Below are 6,305 nucleotides of genomic sequence, written 5' to 3'. Positions count from 1 at the left end.
TAACCAATTTCAAAAGCCATGCTTGTTCTTTTTACTTTGTTGCACTATAATTTTCCAAGCCATGAAAAATATCTGTCATGGGCAAATTAGATCCCACGTTGTGCTGCCATCTCTTAGAAACATCGTGGTATATAAACAAAGAACAATAGCTACATGTACATGGCTATTTTTGCTGTTGTTGTTGTCTAAAAAGTTATACATGCTCATAGTAAAATAAAAGCATGCAGTATTTAAAGAAACAGTGAAGAGCAAAATTGGAGTTCATTATTTTCCCCTTGTGTTCTTTTCTTCTCTTTCATTTTTCTTTGTTCTTTCTCTCCTCTGAACTCTCACCCTCTTTTGTATGTTATGGGATCTACTTAGAAGATAATAAAGCACTATGTGCTGAGAATTGAAATCTCAGTGGATTCAAGGTGATTGTGGTGGCCAAATATAGAGGGGCATTTCAAAGCCAATATCTATTACTTTAATGGATGAACAGCTTTTTAGTTTCTTGGCATCAAATCAATGGCTGACCAGTGTTTACTGAATGGCTAACATGGTAGAGTCTGAGAGAAGGTAGAAATGCAAACATTACGTTTGCCTTCAAGAAGGTCACATCCCACTGAAAGTCTAACAAACAATGCAATCCTAAGGAAGAGAATCTAAGTGCCCTCATCCAGGGCAGGGGCTGTGCTGTCATGGACTGGACCTCCGAGTCCTTGTGAGACAGGCTGACTCCATGACAGGCTTCAAATTGACAGTCTAAGAGACTAGGCCAGAGAACTGGGCAAGCCCAGACAAGCCCAGGCAAGTCAGTTACTAGAAAAATCCACAGGCTTCAGGCAGCTAGCTAGTCAGGAACTATTCTACCATCAGAAGCTGTCCAGCCACCTGGCCTGAAGCAAGGACAATGGGTCAGCAAGTTTCCAGACCTCATCAGTAACAATTTCCAGCCCTCACACCCCAGTAATGGGATGACCCTAGAGATGGAGTAACATAGAGGTCACCTATCCCAGAATCCCCTAATGTGCTTTATATCGGGCCTGCAAGCTCACTAGGGGGTCTCTCTATCTTGGAGTAAGAGACCCCCACATGCTGGATTTCTGCAGAATAAAACTCTCCTTGCTTTTGCATACTATTTGAGTCTGGTGTATCATTCTTTGGAGAAAAATGGACCCTCACACTTCATCAACAAATAAAGATACAAATGTATTAGTGATGCACTTTATTCGTTAGCAACTTAGCTTAGTTTTATTGTTAAGATGAAAGTATAGTCACCATCTGTTTTAGTCAGGGTTTCTATTCCTGCACAAACATCATGACCAAGAAGCAAGTTGGGGAGGAAAGGGTTTATTCGGCTTACACTTCCATACTGCTGTTCATCACCAAAGGAAGTCAGGACTGGAACTCAAGCAGGTCAGAAAGCAGGAGCTGATGCAGAGGCCATGGAGGGATGTTCTTTACTGGCTTGCCTCCCCTGGCTTGCTCAGCCTACTCCCTTATAGGACCCAAGACTACCAGCCCAGAGATGGTCCCACCCACAAGGGGCCTTTCCCCCTTGATCACTAATTGAGAAAATGCCTTACAGTTGGATCTCATGGAGGCATTTCCTCAACTGAAGCTCCTTTCTCTGTGATAACTCCAGCTGTGTCAAGTTGACACAAAAATAGCCAGTACACCATCTATATGTATGACTTCAAATAAATAGACATTGAAAATGGAATAGGAGAGAAACTGGTAACCAACATGCACCTGTCATGTGCCAGGTACAACATCAGATCTGTCATGTGTGTATCTTAGGCTCCATTACTTCGTTGTTGGCAGTTAACGGTAAATGTAGGCAAGGTAAGGTATCTTTGTTTCAATCTTGCTCAGGCAAGAAACTCTAATTAAACTTATTAAACTCAATGAGCCACACACAAGAGGAAGACATGAAAGTAGGGTGGGGCTTGTTAAGAAGGGCTTCATGGGGAAGGGAGGAGAATGGGGGTAGTTAAAATGACTTGAAGTCATTAGATACTTCTATGAAACTGTCAAAAATAAATATTTTTTTAAAAAGAGATTACAGTAAGCTAGGGTGATCAGTGTTGTTATTTGTGCATGTTGTTTGGGATATGCTGGATTTGTTCTATGGTGGTACACTCATGTTGAGTAGGGTCGAAGTTTTATCCAGAGAGCAATCCTGAAATTCCAAAGACATGACAACATTTGAACAGGGCTCAGGCTGTCTTTTAACCAGTTTTCAATCCTAAATGCAAGCCAGAAAAAATATGTATGTAGTATTTGCCTGATAAATGAAATAAAAATTTGGATCTTCCTCCCTGTGGTTTCTTTCCTTTACAACGAATCAGAAGAATAGCTATCTCTGTGAGGTTTGAATTCATGGACTTCGCTTCAGTTCTGAAGTTAAGTGAACAATTCTTCTTCTGGTTTTATGATTTAGATCTCATGACATTGTAAGACTCATCCCTACTGAATGAGGTTCTACATTGCCTAGAGTAATGCTATTTTAGAGAAATCAAGGAAAAGTCCTCTGGGCCTGGCAGTAGTAGCATCGCTTTTCCTATAAGAAAGAGCAAAGCAGGTTTGCACAGCACTTTTGTAGGCTGCAGAGGCTTTGACTCTGACCCTAATATATCATCTATCTTTGAATGAAGAATGCTTTATGCTTTATGTTAAATGGTGGGAAAATGACTTCTCTGTCCTTTTCACTAAGAAAAAGATCAGGAATCATTTCTGTGAAATGCTTTTGAGGGCCTGTGGAGGGCTCCACATGGGAAGGCAGTGAGAGTAGATGATAGTCACAGCTCTGTGCTCCTGAGGGCTGGTCATGGTGACCTGTGGTCTGGGTGAAGGCAAAGCCCTAGAGCAAACACACTGAAGAAGAGGGCTGCTCTAAGCAGCAGGAGATGGGTGTCCTTAACCATGGTCACATTAAGACAATGAACAGGCTGTTTTAGACATACTTGGGACTACTCAGCTCTCTATGTTGGAAATTCTTCCTCATCAAGAGAAAACAGAGCAGTTCAGAATCCAAACCTAAAAATCAGATAGAAGAGAACTTAAAATTCAGATTCCCCACTAGAATCTTGAGGCCATGTCTACCCTCAGCCTTCCTTTACCATCTATCTGTATGCCAGGAATTATCATAGCACCAACGCCATGAAGCCTTGTGAATTGGATGCTGGGAACCATTCACCTGATCCCCATGAACTAGATACATGAATAAGCGTAGATTATAGCTATCACTATGGCTGCAGAATATCAGCCAGTCAAAAGCAATACCCCAAGGGGTCTTGATCATTTTTCCAGTTTACAATTGAGAATATAAGTAATGTCTTTGGACAGAATTTTTATGCATTGTACCTAGATAGTAGAACATTTGTTTTATTTTCCTAAGACAGAGATTTTTTTCTCTTTATTTTTATTTTATACGCATGAGTGTATTGCTTGGCTCCCATATATGTCTGTGCAGTATCTATAGAGGTCAGAAGAGGGAGTTAGAGTCCCTGAGATTGGAGTTACAGGCAACTCTGAACTTCCATGTCAGTGCTGGGAATTGAATCTGGAGCCCTCTGGAATAGCAGCCAGTGTGTCAGTTACTGAGCCATCCCTTCAGGCCAGAGCAGTTACCTTTTAAAAGTGTTATTCTGCTATAAATCTCTCTCCTCTTCTACCTGATGTATATTCCCTTTTGTTCACATGTAAATTATTATCTGGCCTTGCAGGCATCTATGTCAATAGAGGTATCTCTCTTGGTGCTGGAGATCATACTGCTGTTGCAGAAAGCCAGAGTTAGCACATGCCTCCTGTAACACTAGATGAGGTCCAAGGGAGTCTACATCACTGGCGTCAGAAGACACCATGTAGGTACAACACACACACACACACACACACACACACAATTAAGGTGGGAGGCAAAGACAGGAGAGAGAAGCTCTGGAAATTGACCAGCCAGCAGCAAGGAATGAGAGACTATCTCAGGCAGGGTGGAAGGGCAAGGGCTGACAACCCTCCAAAGATTGTCCCCTGACCACCACACACTTGCAGTGGCATTTGTGCACTCAAACTTACCCAAACAAGTGCACACATGTGTGTGCACACACTCATACACACTCATGCGAGAGTACACACACACATGAATGGGCATATTTAACTATATAAGTATCAGTCTGGATGGTGATATTCCTTCCCACTGACTCACAAAATCCCCTGGTAGCATCTCATGGCAGAGATTTTCTTTTTAAAGTGTGTTCTGCATTTGTACATTCATTAACACACCCTTGTTAGATCTGTACAGTTTGGCTTGAATAAAAACAAGCGCCCGTATGAACAACTTGGAAAGCACATGAGACAGTAAGTTCAGTGAGATTCACTGATGGAATTTTTTTTGTTTTGTTTTGTGATGATTAAAAACACGAGGAGCAACACAAGGGGTTAGAAGTCCTGTCACATAACTTTGAAGGCCTGCATTAAATATCAAGCCTATATTTATTTTAATTGTACTTGGGCAATATCTCATTTCCACTTGAGTGTTCCGAGCTATAAATAGTTCTAATTTGTTTACTTTGTGCAGTTACAGGATAATTACAGGAGAACAAGCCAAGTGATATTATTGTGGTAGTTGGCTAAACTCAGTACAAATGAAATAAATGAAATGATTGCTTTTTAATTCCTCCCCCATCTCATAGCACCATGAGCTTGAAGTGGCAATGTCACAAGACTCCAAGAATTTAATTTGTTTTTCAGAATAGCTAGTCTTTGCTGTTAATGTGTCCCCATGGTTTACACTAGTTTCAGTGTTGTTTGCTGGTGTTGGGTGTTTCCTTCAGAAAGGAAGCACCTGGGGCCTGCTGCCCTGCGGTATCTCCTTCATCAGAGGCTTTGTTTTCATGAAATGTGCAGCATCATGGGATAGTCGGTTGTTTCCATTTACCTATCCAAACGGATACCAATAATACACACATATGTGCGCACGCTCGCACACACACACACACACGCGCACACAGTGACACAAACACACACTGACACATCCATGCACACACACATACAAACAGACAAACACAGGTACACACAAACACATGCAAACACACAGTATATACACATAGACACACATAGGCTCATAAAAAAACACATGCAGATACACACAGAGATACACATACAGATATACATATTCACCGAAACACATACACACACACACAAACAAACACAGAGACACAGGCAACCATACATACACACAGAGAGATATATACATGGATACACACACACACACACACAAACAGATTCAAACAAAAACATGTGCAGATACAGACACACAAACACACAGAAATACACACACACAGAAACACACACACTGACACATGCATAGAGACCCACACACAAAAACAGACAAACATAGACTCATACAAATACACACAGATACACACGTACATTCACACAGAGAAACACAAGCAGTTACACATAGACTGACACAAAAATCATGTGCAGATACACCCAGACAGATACACAAACTCACACAAAAACATGTGCAGATATATACACATACTCTTGTCAGAATGTCTCTCTGTCTTTCCTTCCACTGGGAAAAGTCCCACGTGTTTACTTCAACAAGCCCTCCAAGTAGCCTTTGGGTGAATCATCCCTCAAGACAGCACTTGCATGCAGCGGCTCTCTGCAGCCAGCCAGCCTCCTATTTCTAGATGTATGCTTCTATTGGGAAAGGAGTTGTTTCTCTTAATGTGCAAGGAGAGGACAGTTACCAGGCAGTGAAATGAAAAACGATTACTGCCAAAGTTACAACCCTCCCATGCTGGAAATGTGGCCGAAGCTGTTCCCCGTCTGTTTCTTCATCATTTGCCCATTAGCTGTTCTCAGGGCTCCAGATCGCTTCTCTGGGCAGCTTGCCTTTGGTTTACCCTTGGACTGACTCCCAGGAGAGTGGCTAGAAATGTGCTGGATGGGTTTTGATTGTCCTTTGGTGGCTGGTTCTTTTTGTCGGAATTTGATGTGCAGGTTTAAACAGTGTTTTACAAAATAAACACCAAGGCAAAAGTGAGAAGGGAGATGTATACACTAATGAATGAAACCGAGCTTAAGCTTCAGTTATGAACTTTGAAATTCTATTTTCATAGCTGCTGAGAATTTGGAATATAATAGGACTGAGAAATGAAAAATGTTTAGTTCTCTTGGCTCTCTTGGAAGAATTTTCTACCTCATACATGAACCACCCTATAAAATCTACATGCAAAATGCAAAATGTGGACTGTGGATGTAGCTCAGCCACAGAGCATTGACTGGCATGTTCAAGGCCTTGACTTCTGTCC

The sequence above is a fragment of the Mus caroli genome, unplaced genomic scaffold, assembly GCF_978045245.1.
Source record: "Mus caroli unplaced genomic scaffold, Mus_caroli_1 scaffold_19, whole genome shotgun sequence".
NCBI lineage: Eukaryota > Metazoa > Chordata > Mammalia > Rodentia > Muridae > Mus > Mus caroli.
This window is presented reverse-complemented; position numbering follows the sequence as displayed.